This window comes from Anolis sagrei, chromosome 4, assembly GCF_037176765.1.
Source record: "Anolis sagrei isolate rAnoSag1 chromosome 4, rAnoSag1.mat, whole genome shotgun sequence".
NCBI classification, from domain to species: Eukaryota; Metazoa; Chordata; class Lepidosauria; order Squamata; family Dactyloidae; genus Anolis; species Anolis sagrei.
Window position 1 is genome coordinate 211,340,979 of NC_090024.1, and position 27,823 is coordinate 211,368,801.

Sequence of the window (27,823 nt, forward strand, 5' to 3'; positions counted from 1 at the left end):
ATGTTCAGCACTTGCATTAAACAATTCAGCAAAAACCACAGTCTTATTTTCTTCCTCTGTAACAGAACACTTGAAGAGTCTGAATGTGGGATACCATACCAGCATGCTGTGAATTTTCACAGCGTTCCACTTACTGCCACTTTTAGAGATAGGGAAATTTGGCATGATAACATTATTACCAGGAACTGAGTCCTTCAAGCCATTTGTGGGCAGAGGAGAAGCAAACAAAAGACTACTGTTTTATTGGAGACCTCTAAGTTGTTTGCTTACTTCTAGTTTATGCATAGATTAAAAAAATAAAATAAAAAACATGTTCCAAATAGACATCAAATAAAGCTGCACAACATCCCTTGGGAAGGAACAGCCAAAGCTTAAAGAAAGGTCTTCTTATGAGAACTTTTAGTTTGTAAGCAGTTCATTCTGTATGCATGGTGGCATCAGTAATCATAATGAAGTCATTTTGTCTTAATGGCACATTGGTAGAAGCTTCTGTATTAGAGCTTAGCAGCATTGTGTCCTAGACACATAGACCTTGAAATTAACACAGAAAGGCAGCTGGGGTTGGATGAAGGTCACATTCTGCCCACTGGTGTTAGTTACAGGCATTTCCACTAATTCTTTAAGGACTGATAGAAATGCCCACATTATTCCAGTACAATATTAGATTTCTGGGCCACCAAACATTGGATGGCTAGACAGTTTTAGAAAATTTATAATGAAGGCATTTCCTTATTTTTACCAGAAATTTATGCTTAAAAATACACATTAATATGTTATTTACATATAAACAAACATAAAATTATATTATGCAAGCCTCCTTAGTATAATCTTTTAAACCAGCGTCCTATTTCAGAAACCTCATTGAAGCATGGAAGGGAGGAAAAGAAATCTCTTTCCTCTAATCATGGATTGGAAACAAAAGCAGAAGGACATTGGAGAATCAGATGGGGTCTTGCTGCAGGCAGTTACTGACCCATGACTTGAAAATTCCTGGTATTAATAAATAATGAAGACTGGAAAAGAGGACATACCTGCTGTGGCTTTGATGGCTATACTTCCAGAATTCTCATCCTATGCAGAATGGTATAGTATGGACAGAAATACCCATTCTTTTCATGAAGCTAATGGGTCATTGGCACTGGCTGTGCAATCTGTACTGCTGGTTTTGTTGCCTGTTCATACTCAGAATGAAGTCCTCTTTTATTAAAGAACATTGCTTGCCTTTTTTTCTGTGCTTAGTGCTAACCTGACTGTGCAAACCAATCTTGACCATACAGGTCAGTTTATAACTCCTAGAATATCAAGCCGGGGGGGGGGGGGGGGGAGGAGAAGAAACTTGTAATTTTAGAAATGCAGCAGCTTTTGGACCTAAAATGATACGACTCTCCCATGAACTTTCTTTCTTCTATCTGGACTGCTCTTTGTGTTTGGGTCCCGGACTGTCTTTCTCCTTCTTTTACACATATGCTGTGTTTCACTCTGGAGTGGCTTAGTTTCTCCAATATCTATTCCTGTGAACTACAGATAAACTTGGAAAACATTTTAGAATTATTACAATATATCCATCATCTGTGACCTGGTGACCTGCAATAGAAGAGCAAATAGCTTGCAAAATGTGCCACATTCCCAGTCGCATTATCCACATGTCCCTGTCCCTGGTGCTGAATTAATCACTCAATCACTGCAGTCACAGCATGATATTCTTCACTAACAGTGTTTCAATGTGATATTCTACAAGCTGATCCAATGTTCTCTGTGTTGAACAAACAGCCACTTGTGCTAATTTCAGTACTTCTGGCTACATTCAGAATATAAGGTATGTTTAATATTTTAATTCAATTTTCTCCAGTAAAAACTTCAATTTCTGTATTAGCCATTCATGCAAAGTAACAAACTCTATTCAGATGATAGCATTAACTGGATATTTATGACTCTTTCTAAATAGTGGAAAGATAGTTCATCTTGGATTTGATGATATCCCTTGGAACAAGTGTTTACCTATCTACACACATTCATACGTATTTACAGTAAAATCCACTTGATAGTGGCGTAGACTGTCCTGAAGGATGGTCGACTCTCCATCTTTGGAAGTCTTTAAAAAGAGTTTGGACAGACATCTTTCAGAAGACTTTAGATGTGTATTTGTGCATGACAGCAAGTTAGACTAGATGGTCCTTGTGGTTCCTTCCAGTTCTGTTATTCTATGACACTGGCAATATGTTATGGAGGTGTTTTGGAATTATTCTGGATCACTTCTCAGGACTTCCTATTACTAATTTTCCCTCTTTTAATCCTGGCAACATCTTAAGAGTCCTCAGAGTCATTGAGATGTAGGGATACTGCACAACCCTCATCCCAGAATATGTGGGTTTACAAATTTTGTTGTGTTTTGTCATTTGTGTCTGGCTCTTAAGAAGCTCTCAAAGTAAACAAACAAGCCCTCATCAACTTCACAAGCTCTGTGGGATGTCTATATGTATTCTTGCATTTATTTTAGTGCAGCTATGAACTCCCCCAGATTCTCAAAAAACCTGGAGACAGAAGGCAAAATATGCTTAAATGGTGTAATAGATTTAGAGTTTATTGGCAAGCAGGAAAATACGGATATTTATAAAATCTCTGTTCCAGCACCGTTTTGTCAAAAATTAAAAAGCATGTCAGACTTTGAAAGTGATTTAGTTGTGATAATATATGTTTATCAAACTCACAAAGATCTCAACCAATAGAAGAAAGACTATTGGATCCTTGCTAGAAATATTTCCATTCTAGATTTGCACAATTACATTACTGGATATTGTTGGCAGTGTTAAAACGTTCCTTTATCATTTGTGCTTCTTTTCCTTTTCCATTCTTTTGTATCATGTACTAGGTCTCCTTCAGGTATAGGGCAGGCCCTTAAGTATCCAGTACCTGGTTAAATTATTCTATTTTCCGCAATAAATTTTAGCTTCTTATGATTCAATATAGCTTTCAATGTTGTTTTGTCTTACTCATATATTAGTGGGTTCTAATCCCAACTGGCCCTTAAATAATAGCTTCACTCATCCATAGAGTTAGCATTCCGACACAAAGCATTTCAGCAGTTTTATTGAATTTAGATAACTCTGAATTCTACTAGAGTAAATCCACTGAATAAAGAGAACTTGCATAAATGTGGAATCATCATGTTACTACTACTACTAAAACTTTATTTATATTCTGCCCTCTCTTCCTGAAGGAACTGAGAAAGAATTCCAACAAAAAAGGGCAAAAATTCAATGCCAAACATATTCATAAATAAAAATACAAAAACAAATATCAAAAGGAAATAACAGCTAGGACAAAATTGAATAAAAATCAACTGATAACATAACCTATCAATTAACATACATTTTGTATGAAAACATGATGCATAAGTTATATAAACACACATAACAATAATTGAGATAGTTGTTAAAATATTAAGGAACTAGGCCTGTTTGATCAAGAAAAAATTTGTTTCTAAATTCGATTCTTAATTGGGGTGTTTTTTTGTTTCGATATTTAAAATATTTACAAAACTTTCCAAAAAAATGTTTTGTTATTTACGAATTTTCGTTATTATTTACAAAACATTTTAGAAAAAAAAATTTCTTGATCAAACAGGCTAAGTGTGAATGTTGCAGTAATGGTCACCTTGATTAGCATTGAATGGCTTTCTCCCACCCTGGACATTCCATAGATAATATTAGATGATATATAACTCACCATTTGCCTAGTTTCCAACAGACCTCTGAGGATGCCTGCCATAGATGTGGGCAAAATGTCAGGAGAGAATGCTTCTGGAACATGGTCATACAGCCCTGAAAAGTCACACAAGCCGGATGGCGCGCGGAGGCCGCTTGTGAGCGCGCGCGCGCCATCCAATGGGCTCCGGAGGAAGAGGAGGAGCCAGAGCCGGATGGCGCGCGGAGGCCGCTTGTGAGCCCGCGCGCGCCATCCAATGGGCTCCGGCTCCTGCGCCCCCCTCCTCCTCCTCCTCCTCCTCCTCTTCCTCCCAGCTGGGAGGAAGAGGAGGAGGAGGAGGAGGAGGAGGGGGGCGCAGGAGCCAGAGCCGGATGGCGCGCGGAGGCCGCTTGTGAGCGCGCGCGCGCCATCCAATGGGCTCCGGAGGAAGAGGAGGAGCCAGAGCCGGATGGCGCGCGGAGGCCGCTTGTGAGCCCGCGCGCGCCATCCAATGGGCTCCGGCTCCTGCGCCCCCCTCCTCCTCCTCCTCCTCCTCCTCCTCTTCCTCCCAGCTGGGAGGAAGAGGAGGAGGAGGAGGAGGAGGAGGGGGGCGCAGGAGCCAGAGCCGGATGGCGCGCGGAGGCCGCTTGTGAGCGCGCGCGCGCGCCATCCAATGGGCTCCGGAGGAAGAGGAGGAGCCAGAGCCGGATGGCGCGCTCAGCAGCAGCCTCCATGCCATTAACGAGCGGAGCTTCAGCTCGTAAAATACATGGGGCTGCTGCTTCGATATTTTTAAACCCTTCCGGGTTTAAAAATATGTTTTGATATCGCTTCGGATATGCAAAAAATAACGATTTTAATACGAAATAACGAATTAACGAAACGAAACCGACAGGCCTATAAGGAACCAATAAAGCCAGTGAGCCAACGGTAGTGGGAGAGCCGAGATCAACTAAAATTAGGGTGTAATAGCAGTAGGGTGTAACTAACTGCATTTGGGGCTAACAGTTTAACACTTTTACACATCATTTATTTTGCATGAACTGCATAGAATCATTGTGAAAATTAATAATATCTTACTATAATCATTGTCAGAATCGATTATATCTGGATACCAAACAACCTATAAAACCCCAAAGATATTTTGCCACTATGAGAAATAACATTTTATCATTGATATCTATATCAAGAGGAGCCACTGTTAAGCACTCTTTGCATTCGGCTGCTTAGCTAATTAGCAAGTCACCTAAGAGTACAATTGTCTAGCCCATGTTTTACTAGCTTCTTTGTGAGATTTTTATATAATATACATCATGCTCATCCATATGTTTTGGACTTCATTGTCAATCAGCTCCAGCTAACATGAGAAGTGGCCAAAGAAGGTGGTAACTGTAGTCCAAAATCTATAAAGGGTGCCAGTCAGCAACTGCAGTAAATAAATAATAACCTAAACTATTGTGAATATGAGAATAATTTTGATATAGGCAGCCATTCCCATCTAGCCTACCCTTTTTCAGTTCATTGTCAGTTCAATTCAGCTGGTCGAATGTCAGTGCAGAGGCACTGAGACAGACCTGGCATTCTGCAAAAATAGAGGTTCCTTATTGTCTTCTTTCTTGCTCCATGCCCCACAATTATAATAGAAATGTGTGCATAGAGCATTTCCTAATGATGTCAGAACTGGAGAGACCTTATTGAAATTGGCAAGCCCCTGAAGCTTCCAATAATGCCCCACACCTTCAACAAGATGCAAATGTCATTAACAGCACGACAGCAATTTACTATTTTATCATCAGTTGAGGTGTTAAGGTTAATGTGAGATATTCTGTATTTACCACAGCTGCAAGCAGGGGCAGCAAAACATTTCACAATTTTGTTCAGTTGGAGAATAAATGATGTGTGTCATTGCTGCATGTTTCCAAATAATACTGTATTACACAGCTAATAACTCCCTTCTCAGTGATTCAGAATATGCCCCTTTTGCCTTCACTTCTACAAGTAGGCACTGTTTTGCCAATTCTTTTACCCTCTTTTTTGTACAGTGCTGATTAGGCTTTCTACATTAGCCTTTTGAAGAGGAGAAGCAGCAAAAACGACATCTTCTCCCAGGGTGCTGAATGAAATAGTACAAGCAGGAAGCAACATACCATAAATTAGGTCCTTGGCATTGTCCTTGGCATCTGATATACATTTGAAAGCATGACTGTTATTCTATACTATAGTCATAAATATTAGCCAAGCAGGAAAAATTGGAGAAAACAGAATCTGCAAGAATAGTTATTTATGTCAGGAATAATACTGCAACCTTAAACTATATATTGTAATTTGCTACAGCTCACAGTTGGCTGTTAACTTTTGTGGGGTTAGGGGTGCAGAACCTATGTACATTTGGAAGAAATCACAAATATCTTTAGCATCCTCAGCTATATTTAACACACACACACAAGTACCTGTGTGAACTGGAGGGGTGGCTGGGCCCAGCTTGTCAACCATTCCCTCATGTACTTGCTTCCTTGGGTTGGCGGGCAGAAGGGGATGAGATGGAGGAGGAGGGAGGGAGATTTGCAAGTCGCTTCTATAGAAGAATGGGCAGCCTGGAAAGCACTGAAAAGGCTGTGCTCTGGCACCACAAGATGCAGAGCTAACCTTAAGAAATGGGACTTTAAGCAGAGTCCATGACATGCAACTGTGGAGAAGAGCAAATCACAGACCACCTACTACAATGCAACCTGAGCCCTGTCACATGCACCATAGAGGACTTTATCACAGTGACACCAGAGGCACTGGTCAGCTTCTGGTCAAAGGACATTTAGCATAATGCCAAGTTTTTAAACTGTGTTTTTGAATACATGTTAACCGTACCCTCAACTCACTTCTGACATGATAAATAGCCATAAGATCAGCTGCTGCAGCCCCTTCCCACTACCCTTGCCCTCCTCCTGCGACCATCCAGCATGCCTGTCCACCTTGATTCTCTTCTCCTATCCTACCTCTCTCTGCCCCAGAGACCTGTGCACTAGCAACCTTCCTTCTTTGTGTTCCTGTATCCCACCCACTTCTCCATGCCTGCCTATTCACCCAAATGAGCAAGTGAGTGAACAGGTGAGAGAACACATGGATGTACCACCCTTGTACTCCCCATCCTATTCCCTTCCCTATACCTGTGTGACTGCCCAAGCAAGTGACCAAGTGAGTATACAAGGGAATGTACATGTACACCCTTTCTCTTGCTTCCTGAATCTTCAGTAAAGTAATACAAAAGCAGGTCAGAAATCATATTTTGCACAGCCTTTCTATTCTGAACAATGCTGCTTCCTCATGTTAAACTTAGCATAAAAAGTTGAGTTTTGTTCAGGTTACAAATTTATTGATGGAACTGAGTATTTGTCTTTTAAGACTTTGGACTTTAGACTGTGACTAAAGCTATGATTCTATATAAAATGTGGATACGTTCATTTCTCACACAATTATAGTGCTGTATTCCAATTTAGAGAGGCAGTGGGGTGTACATTTGAGCATTGGATTATGGCCCTGGAGGCTAGGGTTTGAATACCTGCTCAGCCATGGAAACCTACTGAGTTGCTTTGGGCAAGTTGCACTTTCTCAATGTCAAAGAAATGAAAGGCAAATTTCCTCTGAAGAAATCTTAATGAGTAAACCCTGTGATACGCTCACCTCACATAACAACAATGACATCGGATGCAGCCATGGCAGCCATGGCAGTTAAAGTGGAACATAGCCTTATAATTACAGAATGTGAAAGAGCCCACAGTCTTAATCATGTATGGGGATCATTTTTGTTAGGATTTGTTAGCAGAGAGCTTACAGTTGACAACAAAGAGATATGTCACAATGGGGAATTCCAGATTTCATCACTTCCTCCACACATTATGTCCTTCACACATTGCCCCACACATTATAATCATAGCAGTGACTAAGAACTCCATACAAAATATAACAAATTGCAATAACATCTGTGCTATTTATTTCCCCATATCAGGGTTTGATTAAGAATTTAAATCCATTGAATTATCTTTAGCTAAATGGAAAGAAAATGTCTGATCTTCAAGAACACATTATCCTAAATGAAAAATAAAGTGAATTTTATTATATCTACTGATAAGAAAGTAGAGTGCAGTTCCTCATAGAAGGCTTTTCAGCTATTCTATCTCACTTGCTTCTATCCTCAATAGACACAATAGCAACATAGTTTATTATGTAAAAATTATTTGAATTTTATTGCAGAAAAGTTGGATGGATGCTGTTGTACCAGATCTATAACCAGAATAGGAAATGCATGTACACAGTTTAAATAATCCAGTTTTCTCCTACAGACTCCTCCCCCATAGTAAGAAATGTCTTCTTTGACAGGGAAACTGAAAAGGTGAACTTTAGGAAATCTTGTGCCCTACTTCTGAAATTAATAGAACATCTCAAGTGCATTATATGAGGATAGAAACATCCTTAAATTACCTAAGAAGAGAATGCTACTGCTCAGAGCACGCAATTGCTGTGAAGAGCACACAGACCACTTTGTGCAACATATGGAGACAACATTGCTCAGATTTGCCCTGTGTTGCATGTTGCAATTGACAGAGGTCTATTGAATGTAACTTTTCTCCCTGCTCACCCCATATTACTGTAAGCAATTTATGAAGGAAGTGTATAATTTGTGAAGTCTAAGGATGGCAGCTATTAAATATATGCCAGATTTTAGCTCTTTCTGGTTCACAAAAGCTGCTGAGTGTATAATGAATGCCTCGCTGAAGCATGGGAAAATCTAGGCATGCCTATAGGAGGTGATGACGAGGCCTCTGCTGAAAAAGCTCTTCTTGAAACCCACAATATTTGATTACCCACTAGCATACAATTCTTCATTCTTGGACAAGGTACTTGAGTATATATTGGCTTCACAACTCAGGAGTTTTCTAGGTGAGACAGATTGTCTAGATCAGGCATGGGCAAACTTCGGTCATCTGGGTGTTTTGGACTTCAACTCCCACAATTCCTAATAGCCTACCAGCTGGAGGGCTGAAGTTTGCCCATGCCTGGTCTAGATCCATTAGAATTTGAATTAAAGCTGGTTATGGAATGCAGGTGGTTTTGTTAATTTTAGAGGGAGCTGGGCATTTGGACTCAGCAGATTTTCATACCATCAGAGCCATAGTATACTTCTTAATTGGTGAATTGGAAGCACTGTTTTATTTTGGCTTCCAGAAGCTAATGTTAGGGGATTTTCATTGGACACCCTTTGCACTGACTGGCAGCTTCCTCAATATTCTGTGCTATTTTTATGCTATGTAACATATGCATGGAACTAGTAGAAGAGGTTTCCGGAGTTTGGAGGTCTGGTTTACAAGTGTGCTGATGACTCTCAACTCTCTTTTCTATGACAAGCATTGCTAAATCAGTGTTTGTTGTCACTATAGACTGGATGACAGTGAACAAATTGATACTCAAGCCAGACAAGACAGGTGTGTTCCCAGTAACTAACAAGGCATCAGGGGATCACGGTTTAATCTGTGTTGGACAGGGTACATTACTACTACCCCAGAAACTCACATTTTCTGTCTACGGGCCCATCCAGACAGTACCTTTATCCCAGGAGCTTCTGCAGCAAACAGGAGGGTGATCAGACGCTATTTTGTGTAAACGCTGAAGCAATCAGTACAAAAGGCAAAAAACGAGATTTCCAGGTGTGGGAATATCATAGTTTTGAGCCAAATATGCAGATCTTCACATGTCTGTATGTCCCTGCAATTGGAAATCATGAGATTTTTAAAAATCTGGGTTTGTTCTCAGTTTTAGATGTTTGTTCCGGATTGGTCAGTTCCTAAAAAGAAGGTAACACTTGAGTAGAAGGCAAAAACTTTGTTTGTATGCCAGAAACTTCATGAAACATGTGGAGGGCACATTTTCTCTGGTCAGGACAAAGTTGTGGCCCCCTAGTCAATGTTATACATCTTTTCACAAGAAGAGTGAACAGGAACAGCCATGCATAAGCCAGGAACAGCACCCTGTTATTTGATGCTACAAGTACACAACCAAATCTGTCTGGACAAATGGCCAGGCAGCCAAGTGTCAATAATGACAGTTCTGTTCCTGGCCTGAATGTGTGTGTTATTGTTTGATTATGCAGTGCTGACTTGGGCAGAAGTGGGCCTACTCTGTAAACTTTGTGTGGCAAATATTTTATGAAACATCTGGAGGCCATAGGTTCTCTGGCCAGGACAAAGAATTGAATCTGCAGTGATTCTCTGCATATCTGCATCTTGAGGTTTTTTAAAAAATGTTTCTGGCAGAAGTCTCATGGCGGTCATCTTGGAAGCCTCTAAATCTCACAACAAAGCATCAAGTCTGGACAATAGAGGCAGAAATTCCAGGACCAGCAGGTCTCTATGTGGACCTCCTGGGATTTCCCCCCCTGTTTAAAACCTGTGATTTAGGGCTGCCTGGAAGCACCCTGGATGTATTACTTGACTAGTTCCCGAGACTGGGTGCCCAGATTTCAGGAATTGTCTTAGCTGGTTTCAGTGGCAAATGTTTTGGTTACAACTTATTAAGATTACTATAATACACTCTAGCTGGGCTGTCCTTGGAAAGTATTTAAAAAAGTCATCCTCGAACTATTGGATACCCAACATCATTCCAACATAAAACAACTAGTCTGTTTGTAGGCATAATTCACAATGCTGTTGTTTATCCATATGATCTGGGTCCAGACTACCTAAAAGACCTTACCTCCCCACATGAACTTGTGATATAACTGAAGGAAGTCTTTTTCTCAGTCTCACAGCTTCGAAGAGTCATATGGTGAAGACATGAAAAAAGATCTTTTCAGTGGCTGCTCCCGGGCTATGGAGCACCCTGGAAAACCAAGCCATCTAGAGGGCTGCATTCCTCCGCTACCCCCATTTTGTGCAACTTTTTAAAAAAGTTGAACTGTTTCAGTTTAGTTTAAGTATAATAGTTTATGTTTTCCTTTTTTAAAAAAATGTAAGAGTTTGGTAAGGAGCCCCACAGTGGCACAGTGGGTTAAACCGCTGAGCTGCTTTTTTTTGTTTTGGTCATGTCTAGGGTGAGAGAATTGGCTGTCCGCAAGGATGTTGCCCAGGGGATGCCCAGATGTTTTTTTCAATGTTTTATCATTCTTGTGGGAGGCTTCTCTCATGTCCCCACATGAGGAGCTAGAGCTGATAGAGGGAGCTCATCCACACTCTCACCGGATTCGAACCTGCGACCTGTCGGTCTTCAGGCCTGCCAGCACATGCAAATGTAAGTAGATCAATAGGTACCACTCTGGCAGGAAGGTAATGGTACTCCATGCAGTCATGCCGGCCACATGACATTGGAGTTGTTTACAGACAATGCCAGCTCTTCGGCCTAGAAATGGAGATGAGCACCAACTTCCAGAGTCAGACACTGGATTTAATGCTGGGGAAAAACCTTTACCTTTACTAAGAGTTTGGTTTTATGACATTCTAGTTTATGTAGTAAATATCCTTGGATCTTGTACCAGGTAGTATACAAAATAGAGAAGTAGAGTGTGTAGAAAGAGACTGAGCAAGTGAGCAAGCGAGCGAATAAGAGTGACAGAGAGAATGAAAGAGAGAGAGAGAGAGAGAGAGAATGAAAGAGAGTGTGTTAAAACCTTTCCAGTGGAACAAAGTCATTTCTTCCTAATCACTGGGAAATAAAAACACAGAAGAGCATCAAATGCTCCACAGCAGGCACAATTACTAGGTTGTAAACAGGTAGTGCATTTGATGTTTACTTCTACAAAACAGTAAATTATGAATAACAAATTTCCATGTTTAAACATCTGTGTAACTGTGCTGTAATTTCCTGGGCTTATTAGGCTTTCACAGGCTGATTCGCATAATAGTTGAAAGACATAATCATACCAATGACTATGGAGTTTGGTGGCTCCAATGGTGTGTTGAATCTCTTCTAGATTTCAGCCTGAACTTAAAAGAAATAATCAGTTGATAATGTTCAACACTTTGAATAGCTTTCCACTTTCAAGTTCTGAGGAGATTCAGTGTCCACTGACATCAGATTTATCAGCCTCTATTTATCCATGGTTCAAGGTTTTGTTTCATAAAATGATGCAATCAAGTGTCTTATGAAAAGTGGGGAACTTTCTTAAATTCTTCACATGCATCTTGAGGCTGCTCACTGTGTTTGTTTGTTAAGAGACCCCAAAATGTCTCTATTAAAAATGGGAACATCCAGGCAATACACTTGTCCCTGTGTCTAAAGTAGGCACATGGGATATTTTAATTTTTTCTTAGAATTATTTTATTAATACAAGGCTGAATGTCAAAGATCTCCTCATTCTTATGGCCAATAATCTGAACCAAGCTGTAGGTGTTCAGAAATGGGGAAAAAAATCCTACACAGTTGGAATGTAAAAGTAGCTAATGACCATTCATTAAGGATTCTATATCCCATGGGTGACTACTATGATGCTTTCACAATGTGCCACAATGACTCACTAGATAGATAGATAGATAGATAGATAGATAGATAGATTGTAGAGTCTCGCTTATCCTACATAAATGGGCTGGCAGAACATTGAATAAGTGAAAATGTTGGATAATAAGGAGGGATTAAGGAAAAACCTATTAAACATCAAATTACATTATGATTTTACAAATTAAGCACCAAAACATCATGTTTTACACCAAAGTGACAGAAAAAGCAGTTCAATACACGGTAATGTTATTTTGTAATTACTGTATTTACAAATTTAGCACCAAAACATCGCAATATATTGAAACAGCTGTGGATCTGGGCAGGAGGAGGACTGTGTTGGATAATACAGAACGTTGGATGAGCGAAGGTTGGATAAGCAAGACTCTATTCTATATATTTTCTAATTATGATGATCTACAAACAATACTCACTTTGATCATGAACAAATGTAATTTCCTCTCATTTCTCCAATTCCTTTAAGTTGTTATTTATTGGGTCTCCCACTCCTCAGCATCAATCTATCAGTCACATGTATTACTGCATTGTTTGTGCATGCACTTCTGTTCAAATATTGTGTCTTTGACAGATGACAGCTAGATCCCAATGTTCAATGTTCAAAGGAGTATAAATATTTGAAGTTACATAATAGTCTAAAAAATACCTGAAAGTGTTGGAACATTTCTAGGAAGGAAGACTGCTTGAGAATGACCATTCCTTATAGCTATTAAGTGCTAGAATCAATTCTGAAAACCAGATGCAATTTCACATCCTTTATTTTATGGGAATGAGATCCATTGTGGTTCAGTGATTTGAGCACTGGACTATGTCTGGAGATCAGGATTTGAATGCCTGCTCAGCCATAGAAGCCCACTAGGTGACCTTTGGCAAATCACATTTCCTATTAGCCTCAGAAGATTGCAAGGGCAATTCCTCTCTAACCAAATCATGCCAAGAAAACCCTATGATCGGTTTGCCTTAGGGTAACCTAACCATAAGTTAGAAATGACTTTGAAAACACACAACAATTTTATGGTAGCAGTCGAGTTCTCCGCTGGGATGGCAGAAGTGCATTACAAATATCTCTACTATTCTGCTATTGTGTGCATAGATATATTTCACCATCTTATTATACTTGGATCCTCTTATGGTCATGTGATTCTATGGTGCTCCTCTTTCATGGAAGAAAAATGAACTGTCTATCATGGATTGTGCTCTATGGGTGAAGTAGCTCAGGATCCCCAGATTCACACATCTTTTCATTCATTTGATATGTCTCCAGACAGATCTGGATACTATAGTAGCCCAAAAGATTCCGCTTCTTACTTTGGAGGAAACAAATCAGAAAATGGCAAAAAAAGAAGTCTCTTTATATTTTCTATCTTGTTTAGAACAAGTCAGAAGAGTTTCAGAAACAGTGCTACCTCCACCAGAAATTCCCCCCCACCTTGAATACATGTTCCCTCACTTATCGTGGGTGTTATGTTCCAGGACCACCCACAAAAAGTGAAAATCCTCAAAGTAGGGACAGTATATGTTTACAATATACCTGTACTGGGTTGGTCTTGTGATGTAATGACCAAAGGTGGGGAAGAGTTCCTTTGCAGCCTCCCCTGCCTGCTGGTGGGAGCTTTTGCCCCAGTATCGTCATGCATGAGACGTGGGCGTGGGGGGGGGGCATTCAAGAGAGAGAAAGAGGGCAAAGCCTTCCCTTTCCCCCTCCTTCTCCTTCTCTTCATCTTGGGTGGAGTTTGGGGCTGGAGAGCCAGAAATGATGGAGCACGCAAGGGAGAAAGGAGAAAGAGAGGAAGGAAGAAAAACAGACAGAAAGAGGCTGCCATCGGATCCCAAGCCCCAGTAGGCGAAGAAGAGGAGGGTGAAAGGGAGGGAAAGGAGGAGAGAGAGAAGGTGGGAGGAGAAAGAGAGGAAAAGGAGGAGAAGAGGAAGAGGAGGCGGCACTTTACAGAGGCTGGCATGGCATGGCTTTCTTCTCTTCCTCATCCTCCTTTTTCTCCCACTTTCAATCTGGAAGTGCTCTCATCAGCAGGGGAGAGTGAGGAAGAGGAGGAGGAGGAAGCAGGCGAGGAGGAGGAGCAGCTGGGCGAGTGGGATGTCTGCAGGAAGCAGCTTCCCAGGCTGGCATCCCCCATGATGCATGTGGCAAGGAGAGGCGCAGCTCTACTGTAAATATACATTATTGTATTTATTGAAAAACTGCAAAACAATTTGTCTGCAAAAAGTGAACCACAAAGTAGTGAGGGAACACTGTACAGATACCAGGGTTTTATATTGTTTTTCCTCTTACTATAATAGAAAGCTGAAACACAAAATGAAAGTATCAAAGCAAAACAATAAAACAACAACAGCAAGTGCAGTTGCAACTTCTAATGAGAATCCTAGCCCTGATATCTGCTACAGAATACACAGTAACACAACCAAATCAGAATACTAAATAAAAAATTTGGTATTAAAAATACACATTTCTTTTTAAAAAGAGCAAGTAGCAAATGTTCCAGGAGAGGTAAATCATTCCCATTTGGGGACAGCCACTTTCTACAGCTTTCATAATCCTCTCGACTGACTTGTGAAGAACTCAACATGTGTGTATGTGTGTGTCTCAGAGACATGGAGGCCCCTGGTCATGACAAGATTTAACAGACAAAATACTAGTAATGGTTACCTTAGTAACTAAGTAAAGAAGCCACATTGATGTTGGTGCAATTACTATGGAACTTTAGCTCCAAGGGAGTCAATGAAGGATAGGTCTACACTGTAGAATCAATTTACTTTGACATCACTTTAATTGCCATGGCGTGATGCTGTTGAAGCCTGGGATTTGTAAATTGGAGAGGCACCAGCACTCTTTAGCAGAGAAGGTTAAATATTGTATAAAATGACATGATTCCATAGTATTGGGCCATGGCAGTTGAAGTGGTGTCAAACAACATTAATTAATACAATTGCCAGATTGTATTAACAAGACTGGTGAATATAGAATTATTTCTGAGGACATTTGGGTTTCTCCTTCTGGCCACACTGGATGGGGAGGGCTATTTGCTCACCCTGATGAATTGAGACCAAGTTCTGGGATCAGAGCACAACTTGTAGGTGTCCATCCTCTCAGCTCCTAGCAGTGGAGCAACAAACATTGGCCCGCCCTCCCACCTGACAACAGTGTACTATGGGGTTGCTTTGGGGCCAGGTAGGAATCCCCCCTTTAACAGGGTGTTTTTTGCCTACCCTACACTGTTGAGGCTCATGGGTAATTGGCATTAGGTGGAGCCATTAAAATAGGCTGTCATGCAGAATAGGGGGGATACAATTTACATCTTGGTGTGCACCTAAGTCACCCCTTTTGGTGAAGGCCAGGAACGGGAACTCCCACCAGTGTGTTCACTCAACCAAGATTTTTTTGGGGAGGGGGGGGGGGGTAACAGAAATGGCCTTGGAGCTGTGCAGGAATTCTAATCCCTGTATACTCTATGAAGCTTTCCTAAGCAGGTGCCCTGGTTACGACTCATGGTGAGTTATGCGGGGAACTCAGGTGTCTCAGCCAAGTCAGCTGAGGAGTGGGTCTGAGATGGCCAATGCCTTGGCTTACACAGCATCAGGTTCACTCTCTCCCAATTTTAGTTGGTTGTAGTTCATTAAGAAAGTTTAAGTAGGTAACAATTTAATAAAAAAAATCCCATATTTATCCCAACACAGTTGTCTGGTCTCACTATTTCATTGATGGGTAGGCAATGAGTGATGTTTATGTAGTATGCCACCTTTCGGGATAAAAACCTTTTAAGGAAGCACAATATCAAGAAATATCCAAAGAACAAGAGCCAAGGGCAACAGAGGACATCACGGAAGAGTAGTCTAATTTCAGGAACAGAGTTGAGTCCCCGAGATGGCTTGTATGTCTCTCACAGAGTAGATGATGGATACGTTAGTGTTTGCTGCCTGCCTTGCCTAGTGAAGTTGTTTGTTCAGTGCAAGCAGCTGGGCTGCACTAACTGAGTGGCAGGCTTCCTGAGCCCCTCTGCACACCCTCCAGTCCTTCTAGTATCTCCAAGGGAGACCCAACACTGTTAAATGAAGTACAGTTCAATATACAACCCAAAGATCTTGCCAAGATGTCACATCTCATTCTTTTCAAGGAAGCAACTTCAGATATTCACACCTTGTCAATGGGGTGCAAATTTCCCTCCTTCAAAAGCAAACACTAGAATTGTAAGTGTTAATAGAAAGCAACATTTCAAAGGGCTCTGTAGTGGCTTCCCACATCACAGCAATAGCTGAGGGTATGGCTGCAATGTGATTGCACAAATGGATAGATCAGGTCAGGACCTCATCTACTTAATACTCTCAAAAAAAGTGCTGAGCCTTCTCCCAATTTCAAATGACTCCCCAGGGAAATGAAGAAGCTTAGCCTTCCAGAGGTGAAATCTTATCCTGCCCATATTCGAAGGCAATGTTTTGAGATGTAGAAAGAAAACAAATGGGAACTGCAGCAAAATTCTGCAGGGATAGGCCACAAAAACATTGCAGTGTAGAGTGCGCTTGTTCAATGTTTTAATCAGCCCACTGTGCCTTCCTTCACTGCACTTCAGTCCACAGCCTATTCCCTGCGGTTTTACTCCCCACATACTACTTTCAACATTCTGGGCAACTCAGGCTGCAGTTCCTGAAATAATCTAGAGCAGGGGTCATCAAACCTTTTAAACAGAGGGCCAGGTCACAGTTCCTCAAACTGTTGGGAGGGCCAGATTATAATTTGAAAAAAAAAAAGAATGAAATTCCTATGCACAGGGTACATATCTTATTTGTAATGCAAAAACACTTAAAAACAATACAATAATTAAAATGAAGAACAATTTTAACAAATATAAACTTATTATTATTATTATTATTATTATTATTATTATTAACTTTATTTGTACCCCGCTAGCATCTCCCGAAGGACTCGATGCGGCTTACACGGGCCGAAGCCTCAAAACACAATACAATAGAAAACATAACACAACAATAAACAAAGCAAATCAAACAATTAAGCAAAATAACTTATTAGTATTTCAATGTGAAGTGTGGGCCTGCTTTTGGCTGATGAGATAGGATTGTTGTTGTTGTTGTTGTTGTTGTTGTTGTTGTTGTTGTGTGCTTTCAACTCGTTTCAAGACTTAAGTTGACCCTGAGTGAGGGCTGGGTAATTGACCTTGGAGGGCGATATCCGGCCCCTGAGCCTTAGTTTGGGGACCCCTGATCCAGAATACTGTGCTCTGGGGTTTAACTGCATTGAACTGCATTATATGAGTCCACACTGATTATATAATGTAATTTGATACTGCATTATATGGTAGTGTGGATGAGGCCGTAGAGAAGCAAAATAAAGGGCAATGCTAATTCAGAATGAACATGTTGGAATACTAAGGGAAATCTGAACCCAGATTTTTAATCATCATCATCATCATCATCATCATCATCATCATCATCTTTAATTACTTATTAATCGCCCTCCATCCGAGATGCTCCAGGTGATTTACACTGCAGAAATTATACAGGATAAAACACATACATACAAATATTAAAATTAACATGGGTCAAATGCTCTAGTAAAAAGCCGGGTCTTAAGTGCTAGGATAAAATGCCCTAAGTCACGCATGGCTCTCAAATAGGGAGGCAAGCAATTCCATAAGGCAGGGGCAGAAATAGAGTTAATGAGTTCAGCCTTCACAACCTATCAGTTTTAGTTTCTTCCATATTTATTTAAGTTTGAAATCTCAGATCCAAAGAGATATGCAAAAAGTTCCTGAATTCTTTCCAAAAAGGGAATGGTTCTTACCAGCTAGGAGGTTCTGTTGATACCACTGATCAAATACATCCCTCTTGTGTGTGTATGATATTATTTTGGCAACTTAAGGGATAGCACACCAATAAACACTGAAAATAGAGGGAACAATTGGACATTTTTGTCAAGCTAAAGCCTCCCATTTAAGTCTTTTTATTTCTTTCCTATCTCAGCTAGATACCCTGAGGACAAGAGCAAAGTGCTTCTCAAATAACAACTGCATCTTTGCATGCACTCTCACTGCCTGGGTCATTTATAACATTCTTTCAGCACAAAGTAATTCCATGCTGCAGAAGCAAATGTGTTTATCTTTGGGGATTTTATTCCTTGAGGCCATCACGGCTGAAAGGAAAGCCTTGCATTTATTTTAATCATTTGAGAGTCAAAAGACTTTGCTCAGATTACCATTTAACCTTTCGGTTTTGCAGACCACTGAAGAAAGCTTCGTCAGGAGGTCCTCACTAAGTATGATGCCATTCTCCTTATACACTGCAGCAATCCTGTGATGCTACTTTCCTTATGCACTGTGCCACCAGCTTTGTGTCTTGCTAGATTTCATCATTGCAAATGTATGCTTTTATTTTTATGTGAATGGGAATGCTTGGATCCCACAATGACTCACATTCTTAGAATCAAGATCCTTTTAGTACTTATGTCTTGTAATCAAGTCTTAACCCCTTAGCCTTCTTTTGATAAGCCAAACTGATTGATTTGCTTAAGTCTCTCACTGCAAGGCACGCTCACCAGCTTTCAAGTGATTCTTGTGGCTCTTCTTTTGCTTAATTGAGTTAATACCCAATAGGAGGGTATTTCAGTTTCTAAGGAACTCTCAACAATTTAATGTCCTTTCATAAAAATGAAACAGTGGGAATCCCACTTCTGATTACATGCATGCCATCATGCCATTTGCTTTAACATCAAAGTTACACAAGTTCTGTGGAAAATGTTTCCTTTGGGGATGTATTGATAGTGAACAATCATGTTGCTAAAGTATTCTGGATAAATAAACCCTCCTCTGCTGCAGGACTTGTTTTCCTATGGGTAAGAAGCAAGAGGGGAGAGAAAAAAAAAGCTGTGGACTTAATTTGACATGCTAAAGGCATAGGGACTGCATCTGCACTTGAGAAATAATGCAGTTTGACACTGCTTAAATTGCCATAGATCAATGCTAGAAAATCACCAGAGTTGTAGTCTGGTGAAGCACCAGAACTCTAGCAGAGATGGCTAAAGATATTGTTAAATTACAGCTCCTAGTATTCCATAACATTGCACCATGGTGTCAAATTGCATTAATACAATAGTGTAGATGCACCATGGGTTAGTCATCTACTCTGCTAAGACCTTTCTCTGAAGAAGGAAGTGATATTATCAGCAGATAATAATTATAATAATAATTATAATAATAAGGATCAAAAAATCAGCTGATGACCCAAAATGTAGACTGTGCAAGGAAGCTGATGAAACCATTGATCATACCCTCAGCTGCTGCAAGAAAATCACACAGATGGACTACAAACAGAAGCACGGCTATGTGGCCCAAATGATTCATTGGAACTTATGTCACAAGTACCACTTGCCAGTAATAAACACATTCTCCCTCAGAAACACATTCTACCTATCTCATCCAGAATTTTATCAATTCTATCAATTTTACTTCTAGTACATTTGGCCCGCCCATTTGCTATCATGTCATTTTGGAACCGTTTATTTTATTTTGTTATGTTATGTATTTATTTTGATGGTATTTTTGCTTTTTTAATTTAATTTTGCTGTACTTGTATTGTATTTTGTTGTAATTTTGGTCTTGGCCTCATGTTAGCCTCTAGTCCTCTCCGGGGAGATAGTGGCAGGGTATAAATAAAGATTATTATTATTATTATTATTATTATTATTATTATTATTTATTAAATAAGTGGTGGGATCATAAACTTGCAAAGATAGTGGAAAATGAACATGCCAAAATATTGTGGAACTTTCGAATCCAAACTGACAAAGTTTTGTAACACAATACACCAGACATCACGATTGTGGTAAATAAAAAAGTTTGGATTATTGATGTTGCCATACCAGGTGACAGTTGCATTGAGGAAAAACAACAGGAAAAACTCAGCTGTTATCAGGACCTCAAAATCCAATTGCAAAGGCTCTGGCATAAACCAGAAGAGGTGGTCCCAGTGGTCATCGGCACACTAGATGCCATGCCAAAAGATGTCAGCCAGCATTTGGAAACAAAAAACATTGACAAAATCACGATCTGTCAGCTGCAAAAGGCCGCCTTACTTGGATCTTTTGAAAATACATCACACAGTCCTAGACGCTTGGGAAGTGTTCAACTTATGATTTTGTGATACGAAATCCAGCATATATATCTCATTTGCTGTGTTATACTGTGTTTTGTGTCAGTAAAATAATAATAATAATAATAATAATAATAATAATAACAACTTTATTTTTATATTCCACCACCATCTTTCCGAAGGGACTTGGGGCAGCATACACACTACAGAAAGTGCTTAAAAACAGAACATAAAATAAACATAATATAAAGTACAATAAGTCAAACACATATGAACATAAAACATCAACCAAAACTCAATAAAACTGCACTCATCAACCAATGGTGGTAAACTGCTGTAAATGTGGCCAGGCTGAAAACAATAGGACAAAGAAATGGGAGAAGCTGGCCATTCTCAGTGGAAGTTTGTGAGCAGTGCTTGAGTCTTGATTTAGACCAAGGTACAGATTGCCAGGCAAGGGCATTGAAAATTCATGGAAAAGGAAGCTGAATGATCTTGGCTCAGTTGAGGCACAGCTGACACTTGCAAAGCTTATTTTAAAGCACTGTAGATTCTTTCAATCATCAGGCCATGTCTTTTGTCATCACCAGGGGATCCAGATCCCCACCACAAAATCTGTGGCATTCCAGTTAAAAATAATGATTGGATAGCAGAAATTAAACACTGCATAGGGCGAAGCTCCTCAGCATGCACTGTTGGGTATATGGACTTCAGGACAAGACAGCTTCATATCATAATATCTTTTGGTTCTAGATTAGATAAATATTTCTTTTTTACATTCATATTCTAAGCAGTATAGTGAGATCAAATTTCTGAAACAATACCCAACAGAGAGTATGTTTCTTCTGTCAAAGCATTTGAAGCTTGGTACTAGGAAATTAATATCGGCTATATAAGACTTTCATCCAAACTACCATGGGCACCAAGCAAGAAGGATAAGGCTGGAATTTTTGCGCTGTTTCATTTCCTAGTGCGTGGTTAAGTACATTTAATTTTCCAGCTGAGAAGGAGCTTTGAAAATAATTATAACACTAAGAAACAATAAATGCGGCAGTTATGAAATAGGATTTCTTCTTGGAAAATGAAGAGCCAAGAGCTAGGATTGCCATGTCTGTTTGTATTAGAAGAGATGACTTAATTGCAAAAGAATATGCAGACTCTCTCTCACACAAGCACACACACACACACAATAGATAACAGTTATCCTTAGACATAATGTAAAAATATAGAGACTTTACATATTTTTGTAATCACCCCCCATTACTGTAGGAATACTTTTGATTTATTCATGCTGTCTTATGGTAGCACTGGAACAGTTGGAGTTTTATGCTGTTCTAATCTTTTTGGAAGTATAAAGAAACAATTCATGCATTTTCACAACATATGGTTCTCTACGTATGACAGCAGACACCAGAACTTTGAATTAACTTTTTGGATACTGAGAAGAGATGCAAATGACTCATTTCAAAAGTACATTGATGAAGGCAATCATGTTCTATTTGCCAAGTTTTCACACTGAGAGACAAACTAAATTTGGCAACTTTCTCTCTGTATATTGATGAAAACAGCACTCCCGCTCAATCTCATCTCTGACTAGAACTTGCCCAGCTAAGCAATGCAATATTTTATCATGATTTTGCCAACACTAAATTGGCTAATTTCATATACTGTAATGTGCCATCCTTCAAAGATTCAATCTACCCAAACGTTTTGGAAATACATTCCAGCTTAGCTTGAAGAAGGCATCCATTTCAACAGGCATATTATTTTGTTTAATGAAATTGATGTCATTCTTTTGACAAAAATGAATGTGTACATACAGAAAACAAACCCAAATGCCATGTAAACACTTTGTTAATTTGACAGGTGTCCAATTATTCCTTGATAGTTTTTCATCCAATGTGTTATATTCTTTGCAAATGTCTCCAGGTGCATACTCTGTCAGAAAAATAGTGATCATTCATCACATTGTGCATCCCTTCCATCTTCAACTTTGCTTTGTTTAATATCATTACCACAGTTCTTGAGTGAACATCTTTTCCTGTGCCCCAATTCTGGCCTAAAGATGCCCTGATATTGCTTTCCTAAAGAATTGGTTGTTGATGTCGGTTGATGTTGGTTGATGTATTTTTATGATGTTTCTGGTTTCAACGGTTTTAATTGTTTTAATTATGTTGTTTTTCTGTTATATGTTTTAATTGTGTTTACTTTGTAATTTTGCCTATGTTGGGCTTGGTCCCCATGTAAACTGCCCCGAGTCCCTCCAGGGAGATGGTGGCGAGGTATAAGAATAAAGTTATTATTATTATTATTATTATTATTATTATTATTATTATTATTATTTCCTTTTTTGATCCCTTATTCTTGAATCCCAAGTCTTGCTTAGAATAGCTGATGAGCAAAGGTTTCCAGTTCCTTTTCATGTATCCCAATCTTTCATGCAACTTTACTAGAACAATACAGATTCAGCAACCAATGATGAAATTGGCTATACAAGAGGTTTTTGAAGTGTGCTCTGTGGAGCCCTTGGGACTCCACAAAGCATATTGAGGGGCTCCATGGTTCCCAGACACCCCCCAAGATTTTTTCTCCTTTTTCTGGCTCCTTCTCCAACCACCTTGACCTCAAAAGCCTTTTTCCTCTCCTCCCTTTCCATCCAGATCCTTTCCCCCCTCAACTTCCTTGTTTCCAAAATGCTATTTCCCTCCCACTGCTCAGGGGGTGCTTTGATTATACTTTTCCTACATGGCACAAGGGAGTTGGACAGCATAGCCCCTGGGGTCTCCCACTGAAATACTGTTAAGTTATATTGGCTAAAATTGTCCTTCATTTTAAATACTGTATTGTTCTTTCTTTCTTTCTTTCTTTCTTTCTTTCTTTCTTTCTTTCTTTCCTTTTTTTGCATTACAAATGAGATATGTGCAGTGGGCATAGGAATTTGTTCATTTTTTTCCAGTTAGTTCAGACAAACACCCTCCATACATCTGCCACAGGCACAACCCACCCGTTTGTCAAATTTTAAAACACATTGTGCCAAAAAGTTTGCCCATGCCTGATACACACACTATAGATAGATAGATAGATAGATTATATATTATATATTATATATTATATATTATATATTATATATTATATATTATATAATATATATAATATATAATATATAAAATTTCTTGGGGCTCCATGAGACACTCAAAAAAGGATTCCGTGGCTGAAAAAGTTTGAGAACCCTTGGGCTAGACCTTACCCCAATACAAGAAAAAATTAACTGCTTTCTCAGTCAGTTTCTGTACACACTTTGTCCTTTGTTCCAAGAATAAAATGTTTTGGTCTAGCCCTGGTCTGATTCACAAATTTATGCAGTTCATTGCTCTATAGTTACTTGAGTATTAAACACACAGTTCTTCTTAACTAGGTGTGTGAATAATTTCATTTTAGAAAGCATAATTCAAGCTGGCTTAAGGTAAAATCCTGGGTTTTAGTTACTGATTTGTGATGGTTCTTTTATACATGAACTCTCTTGAGTGTGAAATTGACTTCAGAGGCATGGTTGGTATGGGAAGGGGGAGTTAATTTTTACACATTACTAATATTTACATATATATTACACTTTTGCTAAATGATCAACAAGGCAATGTACAATACATTTACATAAAATGCTGATCAAAGTAAAATGATTTAAAGAGATATTTCTGAATGCATTTGACTTTAGTGTCATTTTATTTCTGGTTTGTTTTTGCTGATACATTTTGAAAATGTATTGTAATTATAACAATTATGCTTTATGTATTTTGGAAGTTGGTTTTATTGAGAGTCAGCATCACAGAGGGCCTGGTTCTGCCTGGGCTGTTGAAAACTATAGTTCAAAAAAAAAAAAAAGCCACAAATAGCACCTTCAAGTAGTAGGAAGAAAAGATAACTTCTACAACACTGGAAGCTATTCAATCATCTAGGTATTAGGTTCTTGTGGGTTTTTTCGGGCTATATGGCCATGTTCTAGAGGTATTTTTCCTGACGTTTCGCCTGCATCTATGGCAAGCATCCTCAGAGGTGAGGTCTGTTGGGTAGGGCTGGGCGGTTTCGTTTCGTAATTTCATAATTCGTTAAAAATTCGTTATTTTTTGATAACGAAGCGATATTGAACCATTCAGGAGCAACTAAAAAACGAAACGAATTTTTCCAATTCATTTCGTAATTGTTTCGTTATTGATTCGTTATTGATTCGTTATTATTTCTGGTGCAAGTTTTAGGGTTGCTGTTTGTTTTCTCAGTGAAAAAAAATATAATTATCACACCATCAGTCAACAACAGAGGGAGAGGGAAGCTTCAGAAGTTTTTTTTAGCGTATTGTGTGATTGCGGCCGCCATTAACAAATCGATTCGTAATCGATTCGTAATTGTTTCGAAATTGTTTCCTAATTTCCGAAATTTCGTAAATATCGAACTTTTTTAAAGGAAAATTTTGGAATTATTTTAAATAACGAAACGCAAAAACCCCCTAAAAACGAATCGAGTTTAGAAACAAATTTTTCCATGGTTGCCCAGCCCTACTGTTGGGACCTCACCTCTGAGGATGCTTGCCATAGATGCAGGCGAAACGTCAGGAGAAATGCCACTAGAACATGGCCATATAGCCCGAAAAAAACCCACAAGAACCTAGTGATTCCAGCCATGAAAGCCTTCGACAATACATCTAGGTATTCTTCTCAAGACTACATAATGCAACACCTTCATTTCCCAACACATTTATGCCATTGAAGTGTTTATGTCTCCTTTTCAGTTGCAAACTTTTTGGATATTCAGCTTGATTGGGTTTTCTGCACATTCTCCAAAACATGCTGAAACCTTAGCAATGTGTGTATTTTAGAGCCAAGATGTGAAAAAGGCATGGTCACTGAGAAATTTAAACCAAACAAACTTTTATCTCTATTTCATACACTTTTTAAATGTATGATCAATTTGACACCTGATCCATCTTAGTTCAGTCTTTGAACTGGACTTGAGGGCATGATTCAGCATCTTCTCTAGTGGTTAGAAAACAAACCATCCCAAATGCTCATATCATTAGTTCCCATTTAACAGTTCCTTACATTACGAGCCTTTCCATTCATGTTTATGAGATGATTCAGGATCTGAAGTACATTCAGCAGATGTGGATATAATGAAAGCTAGTTATTGGCTATCTACCAACAATTCCATAGTTCTTCAAAGCCTGTAACAGATTGAAAATATACCACAATTATAACTCTCCAAAGAAAAGCAAGTTTGGGTTCTTGACTGACTGGAAAATATCTTTTAAAGATGAGTAAGGCAAAAGTGAGAAGTTGGGAGTTGGCTGTGAAATGTCCTGGATAGTATTTGAGTCAACTTTGGTATCTGTTGTGAACTTTAAAATTAAGAAGCAGTTGATCTTATGATTACTCATGCTTAACCTACTGCCTCCAGCATGTTTGCCTTGGAGAGCCTACAGTTATGGGGTCAACTATAGCAAAGTTGTTTGTTCTGCTGCTGGGGAGTAAGTAAACAAGCAAGTGGAATGTATTGGCAGCTAGACAGCAGCTTTCCATCAGCAGTTGTAGGTGCTGGCAAAACGAATCCATACTGCTGTTGCTTGGAGCCTTGTGACCACACAGAAGTCCTGTTTGGTACTTAGATGTGAATTATCTTTAACATGCCTCTGTCAACTCAAAATTCTATATAGTAAACTTTGAATCCCACCAATATCACTTGATGTATCTTTCTCCTACCCACATGAAATTTGGAAAGCGACCTTTGTTTCTAAGTATGGCAGAAATAGTCAAGTAAGAACAATTCAGCAGGACAAGATATCAGTTGTTACAAATACGTGGTTACAGAGTTAAAAGAGAGGGGGCCAGGGGATAGCTCCATCTTGTCTCCTGCATATGTCATCAGTTGGGGACCCCCCCCCCCCCCAGTACCAACTGCTGCTCTGGGACAGAATGAAGAGAGAGGGGGCCAGAAGACAGTTCCACCTTGTCTCCTGTGCTATGCTAATAATATAATATAATATAATATAATATAATATAATATATTGTCTATACATATAATATTTATAATATTATAATGTAATACAATATACTATTACTAATAATATGATATTATAATTATATATTTTATATTACATGTAATATTACTAATAATATTACAATATAATGGTATGGTACAATATAGTAATATATAATACTGATATTGTACTATGCTAATAATATAATATATTGTATGTATATATATCTTGTAAGCCACTCTGTGTCCCCTTCGGGGTGAGAAGGGTGGCATATAAATGTTGTAAATAAATAAATAAATAACATACATTCACAAAATGACCAAGGGAAAAAAGGAGCTGCTTTGATCTGTGTAGACATAAGACTAAAAAAAGAATGGCCATGACCTCTTCATTTCTGCTTCTTTACCTTCAAGTGTGTCAACATCCAACAAAACTCTTTCCTTGTCCACATAAACAATTTTGATAAACTGCACACAGAACAGAGAAAGCAACTGGTTGTGTGGACTTTTTTGGCTGGGCTAATATAAAAAGGATTTTGACCTGTGCTTGCATTTGCAGTATTTGAAAGAAACACGGGTGAGCAGTCTTCACTTTCATTATTTTAAGCCAACTCTTGTACTATAGCTGAGAAATAAAATATTTATAAGACCTGTGATTTTTGCAAAGGACATTAAAGATGAATTAAGCTGTTAGACGGCTGTAAAATTTAATTGGATTCATCATCTCATCTGCATCTGTGGGAAAAAAAGAGTTCCCTAGACAATGCAATCAGTGATTTGAAGTGCCCTTTAACCTTTTACTGCAAGCCCTCTTGTGGGTGACAGTGATAGTGTATATATCCATAGGTAAAAATAGCATGGGTGTCCCTTTAAATATGTTTTCTTCTCCTTTCCCAACTATCTTTTTAAAAATCTTTCCTAACAAGCCTTTTCATTTAGCTCATTTAATCCAGCCAGGGAAATATTTTGTCTACAGCCTGAGTAATCCACTGCCACTGAGTGTACTGGCTTGATTTAATGCGAGCTGTATTCCAAAACACTAAGAGGCCCTTGCATGAGAGAAGGCTGACTTAATTGTTTATATGCAAGTAATAGACTCTATCTTTATCCGGATAGCAAATGTGTATTTGGGGAGCTGGACTCCTTTAAAAAATATACAGATTGCCAAAACTGACTTTTTTGATCAATAGACCATTGTAGGATCTTTCTTCTATACATCTCCAATGTGGAAGAACCTTTTCCTTCTTATTTGAACAATGAAGGATATTCAGGTTTTAGACTTTCTACTATTTCTTTTTTCTTTTTCTTTTTAAAAATCATATAAAACTTGCACATTGGTAAATTTAAATGAGAAATAGCTGCAACCTGTGTTCCAAAACTGTCCCTTGCTTAGCATGTTCATAAATCTAGACACAAGTTTATCACCTGGTTGTTAAGTAAACCTCTGCATTTATTTTGTCTTCATTACTTTTTTCAAACTGAGAAAACATCCACATAGCAATCAGAAAAT

The 27,823-nt window shown here is 39.0% G+C and overlaps 1 protein-coding gene across 1 annotated transcript in view; it reads right to left on the reverse strand.

Annotated features, from left to right (window-relative positions):
* DLGAP4 (DLG associated protein 4) overlaps window positions 1–27,823 on the reverse strand; it is a 431,492-nt gene that overhangs the window by 235,379 nt on the left and 168,290 nt on the right. The window lies entirely within an intron of this gene.